This window comes from Falco biarmicus, chromosome 2, assembly GCF_023638135.1.
Source record: "Falco biarmicus isolate bFalBia1 chromosome 2, bFalBia1.pri, whole genome shotgun sequence".
Classification (NCBI taxonomy): domain Eukaryota; kingdom Metazoa; phylum Chordata; class Aves; order Falconiformes; family Falconidae; genus Falco; species Falco biarmicus.
Genome location: NC_079289.1, coordinates 113,799,875 through 113,816,525, shown reverse-complemented (window position 1 = coordinate 113,816,525; position 16,651 = coordinate 113,799,875). Strand labels below are relative to the sequence as shown.

The 16,651-nt window shown below is 50.5% G+C and overlaps 1 protein-coding gene across 13 annotated transcripts in view; it reads left to right on the top strand.

The window, feature by feature from the left end:
• BCL9 (BCL9 transcription coactivator) overlaps positions 1-16,651 on the top strand; it is a 61,165-nt gene that overhangs the window by 21,425 nt on the left and 23,089 nt on the right. For 3 of the 13 annotated variants that reach the window (XM_056328466.1, XM_056328452.1, XM_056328453.1), the window contains exon 1: positions 13,057-14,017. The exons of 1 other annotated variant lie outside the window; for it this stretch is intronic. The gene's annotated coding sequence lies outside the window, so the exon portion shown is untranslated. Of the gene's footprint in view, positions 1-7,331; positions 7,357-7,440; positions 7,495-7,688; positions 7,851-8,818; positions 10,260-13,055; positions 14,018-16,651 lie in introns of those variants that run through there. 9 more of the 13 variants (XM_056328459.1, XM_056328464.1, XM_056328456.1 and 6 more) reach the window with 6 other exon arrangements.

Sequence of the window (16,651 nt, the reverse complement as noted above, 5' to 3'; positions counted from 1 at the left end):
CCCACCCCCCAAATTCATAGACTTAACCAAGCTACTCCCCCGCTTCCCCCCACATTTAGATTAAAGGGAGACAGAGAGCAGAAGGGGCATTTCACAATAAAACATCATTTATATGACATGGCCACGGCGCGGAAGAGGCTAGCACTGGGGAGTGAATTATAGGGGTCCAGAGAAGAAAGAGGCTGTGGCAGAGAGAGGGTTGTTATTGGAGGGCACGGGGAGCAAAATGACTGAGATAGAAGGTGCAGATAAATAGAAATAGCTGCAGCGGTGTGATTGGGAAGGAAAATCAGTCACTACTTCAGTCACCAGTGGTGTTCAGTTTAGGGAGCTGAGTGGTAAATTACAGGCAGGTTAGGACTCCAAGAACATCTGTGACCCTGTGAAATGCTGGAGAGAGAAAAGTTGCAGTAACAGTGAGTAAGATTCAGATCTCATCTATCTGAGCATGAGTATCTCAAGGTGAAATAACAGAAGGAGAGGAGGCGGGAATATTGATTTCTGCCTCACAAAACAGACAACAACGCCTACTTTTTCATAGCAAGAATTTAACCATTCGCTTTAACGGGCCAGTCTGCAGTACAGTGGGGGCTTGGTTTCTTCTTTGTGCGCAATCTAGAGGGGAAATCATGCTGAAGTTATTTTTATTTTATTGTAGCCTTGCAGGAGAGACACGAGCAAAATTTTACCCGTGAATACCTGTGCTCTGACTGTAGGGGCAGCTGTAGTCCGTGAGTGTAACCTGCGTGCGCTGCCGCCCTGTTGTACAGCAGGCACGGCGGGATGCTGGAGGAGCAGCACAAGGCACAAAAAGCCTCTTATGCCGAGAGAGCTGTTGTATGTGTTGGCGACAGATGATGACTACTGTCTGTCTGAGGGCAGACTTAGCCTCCTCCTATTTATTCTGTGAGAAGGATGCTCCTAGTGAGAGGTGCTTTCTTCAGCTGGTCATGGCTTTCTCAGAGATATTCCTTTGGGAATGAAATTTCGTTTGGTTGGTTTTACACCATGAAAGTGCACACGTGTCCTGGTGCTCTGGGGCAGGCATTTCAGAGAACATAACTGCGTGGCTGTGCAAGGGAGCTTGCTATCTTGGACTAGGCTCAGCAGGTGGCTGAATGGAAGCAGGAGATGAATTTGGCGATTTTCTGAGCTGCTGCCATGTCTTTTCTCATTGAAGTCAAAGATGTTCATACACATACAAAGGGAGTGTAAAGTCATGGCTGAGAATCTTAAAAGGCTCAAGGGTCAGGCAATTCCACAGCCTAATTCTCTTGGCGGCACCACAGCACTCAGTGTGTGTTAGCGGTTCCCTGTAAAACATGAGGACAGTGTAACGGGAGCAGTGTTCCTGGGCAGACATTGATTTTGGAGTCTCCTGTATGCCAAAATTTCCCACCTTTGTTTAGTATGAATTCACATTTTTCATGTAGTGCATGAGCATACGTTTCCCCAGATTCTGTTTACCTGATTTCCCTTCTGATTCAGTATCTCTTCTCTCCTCCTTAGTCTCCTTTTTTTTTTAATCATGGGAGATAAAGCTGAGCATTTATCTCTATGGCCGTGTGGTATTTGCCTCATACCTGCTTATTGACTTGAGAGATGACTTTCTAAATAGGGCAGGAGCTTCCTGCGACTGGAATGTTGTAATACTTGGGATTTATTCATCATGTCAGAGTTTTGATGTAGGATAGTATCTTGAAGGGGGATAGATCACCTAGAAGGGTCTCTGGAGATCCGGAAGACTATTTTAACCACAGGCCCAGTTCCGTGCTCCAGCCTGAACTTGGTTAAGGCTCAGATTGTTTGGGTGTTCACGTGCGAGTAGGAAAAGGAAAACACAAGATCAACAGTTTCTCCCTTTTCGGTGTAGATTGAGAAGTGAGGGCAAAGCCTTTCTTGCCCAGCTGACTTTGCCATCATCTGTACGCTGTTGCTGTAGGGTGATGTGCAGCCAGTGCTGGTCAGATCCATCAGCCAGCTTCCTTCCTAACAGAGCTCTGCGCACTGCAGCCAGCGAGGCAGTAGCAATCGGTACCGGTGAGCTACGAGTGGTCTTAAGCCAGTAGTGGGCACAGAGGTAGGGGTGTGTGTGTGTGTATGGATACTGACATTGAAATGAATATATTTGCGTTTCCTTCCGCGGTGAGTCTCTGTGAAGCCCACACGAGTCAGGCTGCAGAGGGACTTCTTCACCCGAACCAAGTTAAGAATGTTCTCTCGTGTCTGCAGGACTGAGGTTCAGCAAAACTGGGGAGACTCAGGGTGATGCCTGATACCAAAAGACACAAGACACTGAACTAGAAAGCCACAACAATCTCTCCCCTCCCCCAGGCCTGATTTCCTAATCTTTTAGGAATGATTTACAATAAATAAAAGACGTTCTGAAAGAAGCTGGGGGTTTTTTTTCCCCCAAGCTAAGTAGGTGTTAAACTCCTCTTCCCTGTGGTCCATTCCCATCTCTTTCACACTGTCCCATCTTTAGACTTCATCCTGCAGCAAGATTCATGAAGGCAGCTCCCCTGTGCCCATGCAGAGAGATCACGGCAGTAAGCGAACCGTAATCACCTGGATTCCTTACAGAAATGGGTTGTTTCCTTTCAAAAAGGCTCATTAGAGCACGCAGCCATGTAAAACTCAAAGCTTGTAAGAAAAAGATTTCATAGAGCCTGATCTCTCTCTCTCTGGTCCTGCAGCTCCTCTGATCATTTACACCAGAGCAAAAAGAGGGCAAAACCCCCTCAAACTCAAAGCAAACAAACAAAGCAAAACATCCTCCTAATGATGTGTGTTCTTCACTTCCAACAGCGACAGTGCTTTACACCCACTTTGCACAGGTGTACATGAATGCACAAGTCGGAGGCAGTATAGAGAGCAAAGCTCTTAAGGAGTTAGTGGAGCTTCCCTGCTGGAAGGTTATAATCACACTGAAAGAGGGAAATCTTGCCTCAGCAGACAGGAAATACGTGATGCAATTTTCAGCACAGAGTTGCTAGAGATAAAACAGCCCATAAACTGGAAAAAAAAAATAATTGTAGGGAACGCTTTGCATGGCCCAAATGCGCCATGTCAAAGCTAATAGCAAGGGATCCTTTGACCGCAGAAGATGCGGTATACTGGCTACAGATGCGCATGGTGACTACATCCTTTACCTGCAAGGAGGAGCGCACATCCCTGATCCTGGGTAGAGTGGCCATCAGTAGATTCTTCTTAATGGTGACAGATTTTCTTAAGGGAAGGGTTTTAAGCAGTAATGATTGGAAGGGCTCAATCTGCTGTTGCATTTGAGGTGAAACTTTTTTCATGTGGAACGGCTGTGTGGTTGGGGAAGAGGCTCCGCGTCAGAGAGTGGATGGTCAGGAGCAAGGTGTAACTTCAGAAGAGACTAATGCCTCCAGCCTTCACACGCTAAGGCTCCATGTCACCATTTTGCCTGCCCTCAATCTCATCTTCAAAAGTCCTTGTTCCTCAGATGTTTCCACCTCCTCCAGTTGTGCCAGTTCAGCTGCTTGTGGGGATGAAATCTGCATCAGAGCTGGTCCAGCTTTAAGGATGTGTTCTTGTTAGCAGGGTTTTTAAGAAAAAGAAGTTGGATAATTTAAAGAGCTTACCTATGAGCGTGGCTACGTAAATAGTTTAACTGGCACAAGTGAGTGGCAATAATTATGAGAGAGCATGGCAGGATCCTCTTAAACTGGGTCTGCTGCAGATGAAGTAGTGAAACAGAGCCACAGCCCTACACACTCTTAACATTATTTGCATGAGTAGCTCCATTGTGTTTCAGTGGGACTCTACTTACACATGTAAAACTAAGTGTTTGTAGGGCCCAGCCCTTGAAGAGAATAAAAGCCACGATGGGGTGTGCCATGCTCTGAACCATATATAGAAAGTGTAATGCAAATGTATTTTGTCGGCAGGCCTATCTTGTCTGATCTGTCTGCTCTGCAGAACTGGAGCTCCTGTAGTAGCAACTTTCCTTAGTCTTCGTTTGCTCTAATGGTAGAGGAACCTCGCTTTTGAATAAAGACTGATCTTCTGTCCCTGCTGCAGCCAGGGACTTGTGAGGAGAGTGTACGCAGTGTGGTGAGAGCTGTAATGTTTCCAAGATGCTCTTGGATTTGCCGGAGTGCTCTAAAGAGCTGGGACAGCTGACTTCTCAGGGGCAGCTTTTATGAGCTTGGCCAAGCGAGGGCAAGGCCCCGGTACGGGGCGATGCTCTCAATGCTGGCAGTGGCAGTCCCATGGGCTGGTGCTCCTGCTACCTGAAATCCTGCCTCACAACCTATCATCGCAGTTAAGATCATTTGGGAGCCTGTTGTCAGTTCCCATGGTAAAACCCTTCAAGGACAGCAGGAGGGATTTCTCAGCTGAGAATCCCTGCCTTGGGAATTCACTGCTGGTGGCAGTTTGCTGTGGCAGATTCCCAAAGGTGGCGGATGAAGTAGCAACTTCACTTGAGAGTGAAGCAAAACACCTTGATGGCTGCTATCTGGAGCCCCAAAGAGAGGAAGGAAGAGACATAAAGCCGTTGGAGGGGAGAGGCTTGGTGTGGTTATTTGAGACCGCTGCCTGCAGAGTTGCACAGTCATTTATAACTGTTTGAAATGTGGGGGGATGGGGTCGGGGGGGAGGGAGGGGAGTTGGAGGAACCACGGCATCTGCGAACTAGTAGCATTTTCCTTGGTCTAACTCCTCAAGGGACAATACAGCAAAGTAGCGGGTCAGAGGAGGAGGAGAACAAAAAAGGCAGTCTGCTAACACTTCGTATTTTATCGCTGATGTTGCATGTGTCAGGATTGAAGCACGGGGTAGGATTTCCAAAAGGTACCTTCAGGAAAAGGAAGTTGGGTGCCTGGCTTCCTTTAGGCTCCTTAGAAAAACTCCAGCCTCTACTGCCCAGGGGAAACAAACTTTCTTTTAAGCAAACCACGATGGGTCCCCAGTGTCGGTGAGAGCAAGGCTGGGTCTTCTGTCTAAAGCACCATGAGGCGTATCTTTCCCTTCTGCTGTGTTTTGCTGCCTGGCTGGTCTACTCTGTGCTGCTGTTGCAACCTTTCCTGGGCTCAGTCCACCGAGCCCTCTCTGGTGTGGGGTGCGTAAAGGAGAGGAGGAATTGTAGGTGTTAGGTTATAAAAGACCTGTATCAATGTGAAAATAGAGAAGGCTTATATGCCAGGTCAGGCAGCGGGCTGAACCGATGGCAATAAAGGTGGTGGTGGTTCAAGTGGAGCTGATCAGTGAGGTTTCAACCAACACTTCAGCTTTAGAAAGTGCTGCTGTGGTCAGTGGAAAGGTACAGGTAGGGCTAGCATCGGTGAGTTGGGAAGGCTGGCCAGAGACCAACGGTTTCCACCTTTGGGTTGTGGATCCGGGGCACTTGTAGCCCCAGGAACTTGTCTGGAAAAGGTAACGGAGAGAAGCAAGCAAGAGGCATCAGTGGGCTGAAAGTCTGTCCAGTGGGAAACCTTTGAGGGCTGTGGTCTGCAAAGCGGCAGGGATTGAGAACCAGCGGTAAGGAAGTATCCCCCTCAAGGAAGAGTATGTCTAGGGTAAGAGGTGTGAATCAGGTACTGTTGCAGTGCTCAGGAAGCTGTAAAGAGTTCTTTAACAATGTTACCAAGTGGGCATGAACGAGGGGAGGGGAAGGATGACAAGAGGAAAAGCCCCTTAGGGACTGAGGGCTGAGCAAAGGGAGGAGGTGGTTTCATCTGCCAGAGCGATGCCCGGGGTGAGTGCTCAGTGCTGAAAGGGTCATCCTCCGAAGAGTTGGGTTATTTAAAAGTGGGAGCTGGACAGAGTAAAGAGTGGGTCGTTTGAGGATAAAGGGAGAGGGAGAATTCGCTCCACATTTCTATTCACTTATGTTGTATTGGCAAAACAGGTTATTCAGGCATCGCAGATATGCAAAAACGATCAGCCTGCTTTCTCTCATTAGACTGCAGCGGTTCTGTGCAACCGTGTGCCACCGGTGGCTTGGGAAGCTCTTCCTTAGAACCCACAAGATCGCCCATTTTAAGAACATTTTGTGGAGGTGAAGGAGAAGGATTAGTGGATGTCGAAAGTGCTCTTTTCACGGAGCGAGTCGCCGGCTAAAAAGGGCGGGGGATTGCTACAAATCTTCAAAACTCTTAACTGCCAGCCGTTTTCAAACTACATTGACGTTTAATCCCCCAAACGTAGAGCATTTTCTCAGGATAGGGCCCTTGAGCATATTTAAGAGTTGATAGGTTGTGTCTGTTTGTCATTACTGTCTGGTTCCTCCCTGTTTAGCTGCAAGCTGCTGCTTAACCCAGTGCTTTCTCCCACCAGAAAAGGCCCTCAGATCTCAGAGCGGCTCCACCAACCCGGCAGCTGGTGGGCAGGCAAGTTGCTCAGCCACAGGTAGGAGAAACGTGCTTCTCCTCCAGAAGTTCCCCCGCGCCCCCCCGCCTCGCCCATGGCCAGCCGGCCCCTTCCTGCTCCAGAAATACGTGGAAGGGAAATTCCACGCCAGGTGTCCGCGGGCCGAGCCACCCTGCCGCTCCGCCGCGGTCCTGCCCGCCCCTCTGGGCTGCGCCCCTGCCGGGATGGCCGCTGCGTCCCTGGCCGGCCGCCATGCCCAGCGCCCGCCTCGGCTGCCCAGGGCCTGTAAGCCCCGCTGCGGGCAGCCGGGGCCCGCCGCCAAGCCGGGGCGGCACCCGGTGAAGGTGCCGTGGCGCAGGCCGGCCCTGGCAGCCGGGGAGGCTCCGGGCCCGGGCACCCGCCTCCCCTCGGCGCCCCCGGCCCCGCCGTGCGCCCGCCGCGGGGGCCGTGCGAGGCCTCCAGGCTCAGCGGCGGGCGGGCGCCCGCGCCCCCGCCTCCCTCCCCCGCGGGGCCCGCGCCGTTTCCGTTAGGGGTGCCGTTAGGGGGCGGGCCCCGCGCGCGCCGCCTCAGGGGAGCGCGAGGTGCTAGCGCGCCGCCGGGCGGGGCGGGGCGAGGGAAGGGGGGGAGGGGGGGGGGGGGCAGGGGAGACGGCTCCCGGGGCCCGCACCGGCCCCTCCCCGCCTCACCGGGCACCTCCCCTGCGGCTGCGGGCACCGGGGCACGCGGAGCCCCCGCCCCCTGCCGCCGCGGCCCCTCCCGGGGAGCGGGGCGCTGCCGGCGCTCGGCCCCGCGGAGGGGAGCGGGGCGGCGGGAGGGGCGGGTCCTTTAAGAAGCGCCCTGGGCGCGCGGTCTCTTTAAAAGGGGAGGAGGGGCGGGGCGGCCCCGGGGCGGGGGACAGGCTATGTTAATGGTAGGGGCGGGGCGGCGGGGAGGGGTGGGTGGCGCTTCCCGCGGGCCCGGGGGGCGCTCGCCGCGGCGGGCCTGTCCCTTTAAGAGCCCGGCTGCTACCACTGTGTAGGCGAAGGCGGGAGGAGAGCGTGTGCGAGGGGGAAGGGACACTGTCCCCGCCCTCTCGCTGGGGAGGGGCGGGGCGGGGGGGCCGGGCGAGACCACTGCCCGGAACGGGGAGTAAGAGGCGGTCCCGCCGGCGGAGTGAGTAGGGGACAGTACCATTCCCGGGGCGGGGCGCACGCGACGGGCGGTACCATTCCTCTCTCCGGGTTGCGGGACGCGGCGGGAGGGGGGGCAGGCGGGGGGGGGGGGGAACGGTGTGGGGAAAATGGGGGGGGGGGGGGGGGAGCGGGCGGGGGGGAGAGGGCGAGAGGGGCTGCGATGGGCGGTACCATGTGTGCGGGAAGGAGGGGGGGAGGCGCTGGCGGACAATGGAGCCTGTGTGTGTTTGCGGGAGGGGGAAGGACCCGCCGTCGCCGGGGGGAGACGCTGCGCCGCCCCCTCCCGCCCGGGGCTGAGAGGAGCCTCGGCCCCCGCCCCTCCCCCACGGCCCGGCGGTGAGTGAGGGGGAGGCGGCGCGGCGGGCACCGGGCGACCACCGGCACCGGCCGCCGCCGCCCGCCCAAAGTTTGAGAGTTGGGGGGGGCTCGGGGGGGCCGCGGGGAGGGGGCGCCGCCGGCGGTTGAGGGGAGCGCTGCCCCCGGGACGGCGGCGCCCCGGCGGCTCGGCTGGGCTCCGCAGCGTGCCCCGGGGGCTCGGCGCGGCGTGAGGGGTGCGAGGGGCGCCCCGGGGGTGCTGCGTGGCGGGGGTGGGGGATGCTCCGAGGTGCGGGGGGTGCCCCGGCGCTGCGCTCTGTGCAGCGCCATGCGGGGCGCCCCGGAGGGAGGGGTAGGGGGTGCTCCGGGGTGCAGGGGTGCCCGGGGGCCGTGCTCTGTGGGGGGATGTGTGGGGTGCTGGGGTGCCCGGGGGCTGTGCTCTGTGGGGGGATGTGTGGGGTGCTGGGGTGCCCGGGGGCCGTGCTCTGTGGGGGGATGTGTGGGGTGCAGGGGGTGCCCGGGGGCTGTGCTCTGTGGGGGGATGTGTGGGGTGCAGGGGGTGCCCGGGGGCTGTGCTCTGTGGGGGGATGTGTGGGGTGCTGGGGTGCCCGGGGGCTGTGCTCTGTGGGGGGATGTGTGGGGTGCTGGGGTGCCCGGGGGCTGTGCTTTGTGGGGGGATGTATGGGGTGCAGGGGGTGCCCGGGGGCTGTGCTCTGTGGGGGGGATGTGTGGGGTGCAGGGGGTGCCCGGGGGCTGTGCTCTGGGAGGATGTGTGGGGTGCAGGGGGTGCTGTAAGGGCTGTGCTCTGGGGGGATGTGTGGATGCAGGGGGTGCCTGGAGGCTGTGCTCTATGGAGGGATGTGTGGGGGATGCAGGGGGTGCCCAGGATCTGTGCCCTGTGGCGGGCTGTGTGGGGTGCAGGGGGTGCCCTGTGGCGGGCTGTGTGGGGTGCAGGGGGTGCCCTGTGGCGGGCTGTGTGGGGTGCAGGGGGTGCCCTGTGGCGGGCTGTGTGGGGTGCAGGGTGCCGGGGAAGCCCTGGCGGCTATGCTGAAGGAGGGGCACGTGGAGCGCTTTGCGTTGCATTGTGGTGCAGGCGATGCCCTGGGGTCTCTATGGGTTGCTCTGGCTTGCAGGGGATGCCACAGAGACTGCGCTCTGTGGGCGGGTATCTGGGGCGTCCTGGGTTGCATTGTGGTGCCTGGGATGCCCGAATTGCTGCGCTGCATGGAGGGGTGTGTGGGATACCCTGCGGTGCAGGAGGATGCCCTAGGGCTTCTGCTGTGCGGAGGGATGTGTGGGGTGCCGTAGGCTGTGCTGGGGGCACTGGGTGCCCACACGGCTGTGCTGTGTGGGGTGCGGTGGGCTGCAGCACTAGGGTGCTGTGTGAGTAGGTGAGTGGAGCGTGCTGTGCTGAGGCGCACTGATGTGCTTGGAGTGCCCTAGGGGCTGTGCTGTATGGAAAGGATGGCGCTGGGTGGTTTACAGAGGTAGTTCTCTGAGTTTTTAATCCCAGTGAGGGGCTGGGATGTAGCATAGGAGGGGCTGCAACACCAGGTTTAGAATTGTTGGAATTGCCTCTGCTGGCTGTCCTAGGAGAAAAAAGCTGATGCAAGTGGGGTGAGAGCTGTGTGTGCGGACTCCGCGTTGGGGCTGGGGCACAGAAGCCTGCAGTAGGGATGTAGGGAGTAGGGTGTGAGGCGAAGCATGCAGTGAGGGGGTGGGAGACGGTACGTGGGACATTAGATCATCTGGGATGTGCTGTGAGGAAGGGATGGGGAGCTTTGTTGCAGGAAGAGCTGAAGTACAGGTGTCTGTAGGAAGGGAGGTGGAGAGGTGGATGAGGAAGTATGGAGTATGCTGGGGAGAAATAAATTGATAAATGAGGAGATGGATTGTAGTGATGGGAGGATGTGAGGAGCTGGGACTTAAGTGCTTGGGAGAAAGGGATATGGGAGTGGGATTGTGGTATGGGGCAGCAGTGTACATGTTGGGAAGGGAATTGCAGGGGTGCAGAGCTGGGAAGCAGTGGAGATAGTTCAGGGGAGTGGGAATCCAGGGAAGCTAAGCGTGTAGCGTCAAACTGGTATGTAGGATAGTTGTGCAAGAGGAGTTTGTGGGATACTGAGAGTGTGGGAGGGGATCTTGTGTGTAGGGATTGTGGGGAAGAGTAGTATCTGACAAGGCAGGGGAAATGTGTTTTATTTGGAAGTGTTTCTGCTAGGTAGAGAAGAGGCACGGTGTGTGTGCACGCATGAGAGGGAGTCTGTGCCCTGGCTTACTGCAAAGGGGTGTATGGGAGGCTGTCAGTGGGGATGAGAGAAGCTAAATCTGTGGAGATACTCAAGTTCATGAGGTTAAGGCTTGGATGTGTGTGGGAGAAAAAAACCCCAACACTGGAGACCTCAAACGCTTAGGGAAATGATGGGACAGGTAGGTGCATGCAAGCAGCAAGGCTTTACTTCTAGGATGAGAAAGATCACCTTGTATTTCTGTGTTGTCCAACTTTTCTGTCCTGGAGGCCGCTTGTGTTGGCGATGGGATGATGGGACCAAAAAGGCCTCTGACGATTGAATGTTTGGGATGCGGAAGGTGGGTGTTAGTTTGGGAGGGCAGACAAAGCATGAGGACACAGATGGGAAGAACCCGATGTGACAGTCAATTGTGGGTTGTTATTTCACTATACAATATTAAGGTGGGATGATTACATGGTTAGTGGCTTAATAGTAAACAAAATGAGAAATGAGGAAACTGCCATGCAGCGAAGGAAGAAAGTATGAAATAGTAAGTGGCAGTAGGGAGCTGATTGTGGAACAGTTCAAAGCCCACCAATGTGAAAGGGGAGACACTTTTTTTCCTTCAGAGCCAAACCTAACTTGGACTCTGGAACTGGTCTGGAAATAACCGTGAACCTCGCTTTCTGGGAGAGGAGCACCAAATCTTGTAGTCCTTACCTTGTAAAGTAACGTCTCCTTAGTTTGAGCATTAGCCTCACTGACTTTGGGCAGAGAAGAAGAGATGCCAAGTCAAGTTTGTCTCATTAAGCCTCCCTGCTGGTGACTAGTTGCTTTACTGTCAAAATACAGTTGGAGAAGCGGGGGAAACAGTTCTTCCAGTTTTGAGGGGTTCCAGTAACATTTTTCTTTTCCTTGAAAGTATCTTGTCCTCGGTTTCTCTGTGAAAAGCCCACACAGACATCATAGGATGCTCTGAAGCATCCTTAAGTGTATCAAGCTTTAAAAGGCAGGAGAGGGAAAAAAAAAAAAAAAAAAAAAAGGCAGTGTAGATTTTGGTTTTTTTCTTCTGCTTTGTTGGAAGGTAATACCTGGTCAGTGATTGTTCAAAATATTACAAAAACAAGTGTTGGGAAGCTAGGCAAGGCATTACGTGAAATCAGATAAAAAAATATCACAGGGTATGGAATGAAAGAATTAACATATTTAAACAGCTTTATTCCTGTATTTTTGTTTACCTTACTCCTGCTTTATATTAGGGCTGTCGTGTCCGGTTGCTGTCTACAGTGGGCAGTTACAGGTGTTGAACTGGTGAAGTTACACAGAGGCTAACTACGCGGTTGTTGTGTGTTCATCCTGTGCTCACAGAGTGCACATGCCCATATCCCATGGCAGACCGATCTGCTTTCTCCTGGGAATGACAGGGGTTGCTTTGGTGAGATTTTATAGCCATTTTGGACAATTTGGCATGATGGCTCTGTTGGGTGGTGGTTGGTGTTTTGTTTTGTTTTTTTAACAGTGATCTCCAAAGAGATTATTTTTAATGAATGTGCCCTTTTTCTTACTCGGAGCATAAAAATGGCTCAAGGGCTCATATTCTTTCCCTGTCTCCCTTGCTGGCCCCTCCTCAAACAACAAAAGAAAGGCATCTTTCTCTTTTTAACTTGGACTTAGCAACCATGTCAGTTTTGGGATTTTGGAATTTTTTTCAGCGGGGTGGATGTGGTGGTTTTGGGTTTTTTTTGTTGTTGATCTGGTTTTTGGTGGTTTTTGGTGTTTGGTTTTGGTTGTGGTTTTTTTTTTGTGTGTGTGTGTGTGTGGAGAGGGGTCTGGGGATCTTGGGTCTCACTGCACTGTTGTGAACTCTTAACACCTTAATTGAAGGGGTGGAGATGCTGATCACTAACAAAGACCTCCTTTATCCAAAATGTTAATCAATCATTGACGTTAAATAAGTGTGAACAAAACCAAACAAAAAAACCTCCACCCTAAACAAGTTTTTGTCTAAGTCCCCCTCCCATTCAGCTGCTCATATTTGGTCAGGTTAACTTTAGAAATTCTTCTGGGGGTGTCTTTTTTTCCTGTGTATGTACTTGGTTTTGGCAACGTTTGGTAAAGTTCTGTTGCTGACTTCCCAGTATAGTTTTCCCAGTACAGATTATTTAGCTCATAAATGCAATAAAGATGTTTTGGGAGAAACTGCAGTTTACTCTGTTGTGAGGGAAGTAGCTAGACTATGACAGCACTGTTGGAACCATCTTTTTGTGGTCTAGGGGTGTGTGTATAGGTGCCTTTTTTAGTTTTTGTTTTGTTTTGGGGAGATGTGTTGACCAATAAACAAATTAACTGATCACAAAAGGGGAAAGCAAAACAACAACAACAACAGTTTTCTAAGCTAGGCAGGATCTGAACTTTAAAGTGACAGAAAATAAATAGGTTTCTGTTCATACAACCTGAAACTTTGTAGATCTCTTCTGTATATTGTGAATACAAAGGGTGTGGACTCTTTCTTCCTTGTGCTTCTCTTCCCCCCCCCCCCCCCCCCCCCCCCCCTCCCCATCTTGCATTTCATCTTTACAGTTCATGTACTTGGATTGTTTTCACTCAGGGTTAGTCCTCCACAGCCAGAGAAACTACATTTGTCACTAAATATCCAAATATAGAAACTAAGGCAACTGTAAGCCACAAGGCTAAAATATTAATATACAACAACTTTTCTGAACAGTTTATATGTTTGAGGTGGATAAGAATGGAGTGCCTTTGATCCATGTTTCCAAGCTATTCAAAGGCTTGCAACTCTCTAATATGTTGACTTTCCATACCTATTTCTACATGTTTCTTTCTAGATTATTTTTTTCCTTTTGAGTTCCTGACATGCTATGTCAATTCTGTTGCCTTACGAGCTGTGCCTATGGCTCAGGAATTTTGTTGGTCTCTTACAAATTCAATGGACACCCCCCCACCCCCCCCACCCCCCAACCACAACAACCTTATCCTGTGGAGCAATTTACACGCAAGTGAGTATTCAAACTAATTCCCATCTTAAATGTAAGTTGTGTTACCTAGCAGGGTTTGATCTCTTCTGCTTTCTAGAAGTTTACCCTAATTTTGTCAGTGATGCAGGCAGCCTTCATAAAATCCTTCTATCTAGTTTGCGTTGGCCTTGGACTTCACAGAAATCTCTGTGCCTTGGTAAGGTCTGTGGTCTGTTTACATAGATACCAAGTCCTTTAACCCAGCAAGATTTGCTATGGGCTTGGATTTCCTGCTTACAAGCTCTGTTGGAGTCCTTCTAGTCTTCCTGCTGGCAAAATGAAGGTGTTAACTCAGGTTTTCAGAGCAGTTTGTGAATGGAAGGACATTGCTGAATTTTTGTCTGAGCACTGCTCTGCCTGTAGTATTTAAAATAGTTTTCCCCTGTACCTTTACTTGTCTGTTAGGTTGTTTTTTGGGTTTTTTTTTCTGTTTTAAAAGTTTAATCATTTTGGAGCTGGACCCCACTTTGTGGTGGGAGTGATACAAATGCAGAAGAACAGGAACCTTGTTCATAATTAGGAATTCCAGTTAATCTTGAAGAACTTGAGCAAAAAAAGTCCATCTGTTGGGAAATTTCTGAAGAGTTGCCTTTAAGACCGCAGGGTCTTACAAACGCTAGTTAGCTCAAAAACAATAGCAAAACCTGAGGTGATGTTTTGATGTGTGCTGAATTCAAATGAACTGTTCCAACACTGACTTAAATTTCTATTTTTGAAGAAGCAGGCTTTTACTTTGTGACTGTATCCTTACCTATAGGCCTAGCCACCCTTTGTTAGTATGCCTGTGAGCATTTATTTTGGTGCTAGAATTGGCTTCTGAAGAGTCCTTGGCGCTCGCTGGTCTGTTTTTGACTCTGCACCACCCCTCTGTGTGTGCTGGAGCAGCCATAGACTGAAACGCATCAAGGAACTGCCCTGGATTGTAAGTAGCCTGGCAAAAAAGTAATTATACTTAGCGTGCATCGGTTTGCCAAACTGGTTCATGGTTTGGCCATGCAAATGGTTGTATGGGCACATCAGACAGCGTGGTGCAGGAGTGGAAGTAAATATTGGTAGTGGCAGTTTTTTAAGCTGGTGTTGCTGCCAAGAGGAATGCTCATCTATACCCCTAAGAGTCTGCTAAACTTGCTAAATGTTACTTACACCTATTTGTTACACCTTCCTTTGCCTGAGAACAGTTCCTTCAGCTTACCTTGTTCTCTTTGCCAAAAATGTTTCTCATCTCTGAATGCAATGTATAAAAAGAGAAGTCCTCTTTAAGAAGCTTTAAACCGGGTAAAAAGAAGAGTTTGATGGTTTAGCTATGGAAAAGTTTCTGCTGCTTCAAGACTGACTGATGATACGGAACATGTAGTGTAAATTGATGATAGACTATTTAGTGTGGTTGCAATTAAGCAGTGAAGCTCATGCTGTGAGAATCATCAGGAGCAAGAATTCAACAAGAGTTAAAAAGGATCAGATGTCTGTAGGAATAAGAATAATATTCAATTATCATAATCAGTGACAGTAGAAACTTTGGAAGAGGTACTAAGCCTGTAGTCTAAACCTTGATTTTTGTTCTGCTTTAACAAATACCCTTCTATACTGGGAAAGAGAGGGAGGGAATAGCTTGTTGTGCCTGGGTTTGCAGCGGGGTTCTCTCACACTTCTCTGGAAACTTGATTGAGACCAGTGTGTGAGATGTGTCATTGAACTGCATAGGCTTCTGGTTGGATCCTGGTGATCCATCCTGAAATCTGGTCTGAGCTACGAAACTGTGGCTATTGCAAAGTGAACTACTGCTACCTGACCTTTTACATTTGTTTTACTCCTACTTCTGTGGGTTGTTCTTGCCTCCTCTTCAGCAGTCAGATCTCAGCACTCTGTTTTCAATTTACTTTGACAACACTGATTGAATTTATTTTAAAGACTCTTAGGAAATTGCAGTTTACCATATCTGAAGAATGAATGTTATCTCTTTAGAGTAGATAGACATGCTCAGAGATCCATTTTTTTCCCAGACTTAAAAGCAGAGGTGAACTCTCTGATTGTTTGGCCTCTGCAAAGGAAGGAGCTTGTAGAATAGGGAAGGGAGAGGAAAAGTGGAACTGTAATGTGGTTGGCTTGTTTGTTTGTTTTTAAAGCCTAGGCAGAATCAATGAAATCCTTTTGAAGGAAGGAAAATGGAAGGTATGCTTTACCAGTGACATAATTCCCTTCCACAAAGCAGGGTTGAGAGGTGGTGGAGCAACATCCTCTGAGAGTTCACTGGAAACTGGGTGCTGTAGTCTGGAAAACAATACTGATTTTAAGTGCTCCTTAGTGGTACAATCTATGGCAAAAAGAGTGTATGATATACGCAATAATTTAACTGCATATGGAATTGAGGGAGAGCTTGCTGCTTTCTGTATTGAGTTCAGAGCAGTTGTGCTTCAGGCACAGGTAGCCATACAGCTGCCTGCTCAACTCTTAACGTTTGCAATTACTTTGAGTGGTTGTCCTGTTTCCGTGGCTGATTGGCCTCTTAAGAAAGCAGTGCCACTGTATTCTTGCTATTTAGCTTTCTGTTGGGGCTGTCTGCATGGCAGTAGAACAAGGGGATTGTAAGTTGCTGACCCATCTTGTCACTGGATGGTGTCCATGTGCCTGTTGTTGTCCTCTATGCCTTCTGAACAAAGGGTGCAGATACCTGTTTTACCTTATCAGTAGTGTGGCTAGGGCCCATGGGCTCTTAAAACCAGATTAGGTTGGATTTGGTGGTGAACTTGAGAACAGAACCTGGCTCTTAACGTGCCTGTGATTTATCTGCTTGACCATGTTACTTACGCTCTACAAATTGCTTTAAATCTGTGAGTCGGCTCGTGTATGTTGCATGAAGCTATCTTTGCTGCCCTTGCAGTGTGTATAGAATTATGCAAAACCTGAAGGAAAACTCTGGTTTAGTGGTTCACTGATAAAAACACTGGGTAAGATCAAGCACTAGACCCTTTTGCAGGTTGCTCGGAGCTATGGTCTCTGCATTTTGCTAGACTGACTTCTTCAGGTGTCTTGATATTGCTGTTCCACTGCCTGTGAAATAGCAGTGTTTTATCGGTGTACCAATCTGGTGTTGTTTGAGGACTGATTAGGAAAGTATTTGCAGTGTAATATAAAACAAAGTTGTAGCCTGTTGAGGTGAATAGTCACAGCTTCTACAGTGAGAGCTGTTACGGTGGAAAGTTTAGGCAGTCTTATGTATGGAGAGACACTTCTTGGAACTTTTGCTAGCAGAGTTGAAATTTTCCACCACATTGTATATGTATGCATGAGGAGGGAGTAAAGAACTTCAGGCCCAAATGGATTGACAGCTTGTTAGCAAAAAAATGCTTTCTTCTTTTTCTCTCAAAAAAATTAAAAATTAACCTTCTTGTAGTTGGGGATAGAAAGTTGAAACTGTCAGGCAAATAGCCACCATCCAGCAGAAATGCTTCTGAATGCTCTTGTGAAAGCTAGCTTTGATTTGACAGTTAGGAGTCTTTGAAAATAGCGCTCTGTTTATACAGTACAGTAAGTACTTTGAAGTACGTTAGGCTTTGCT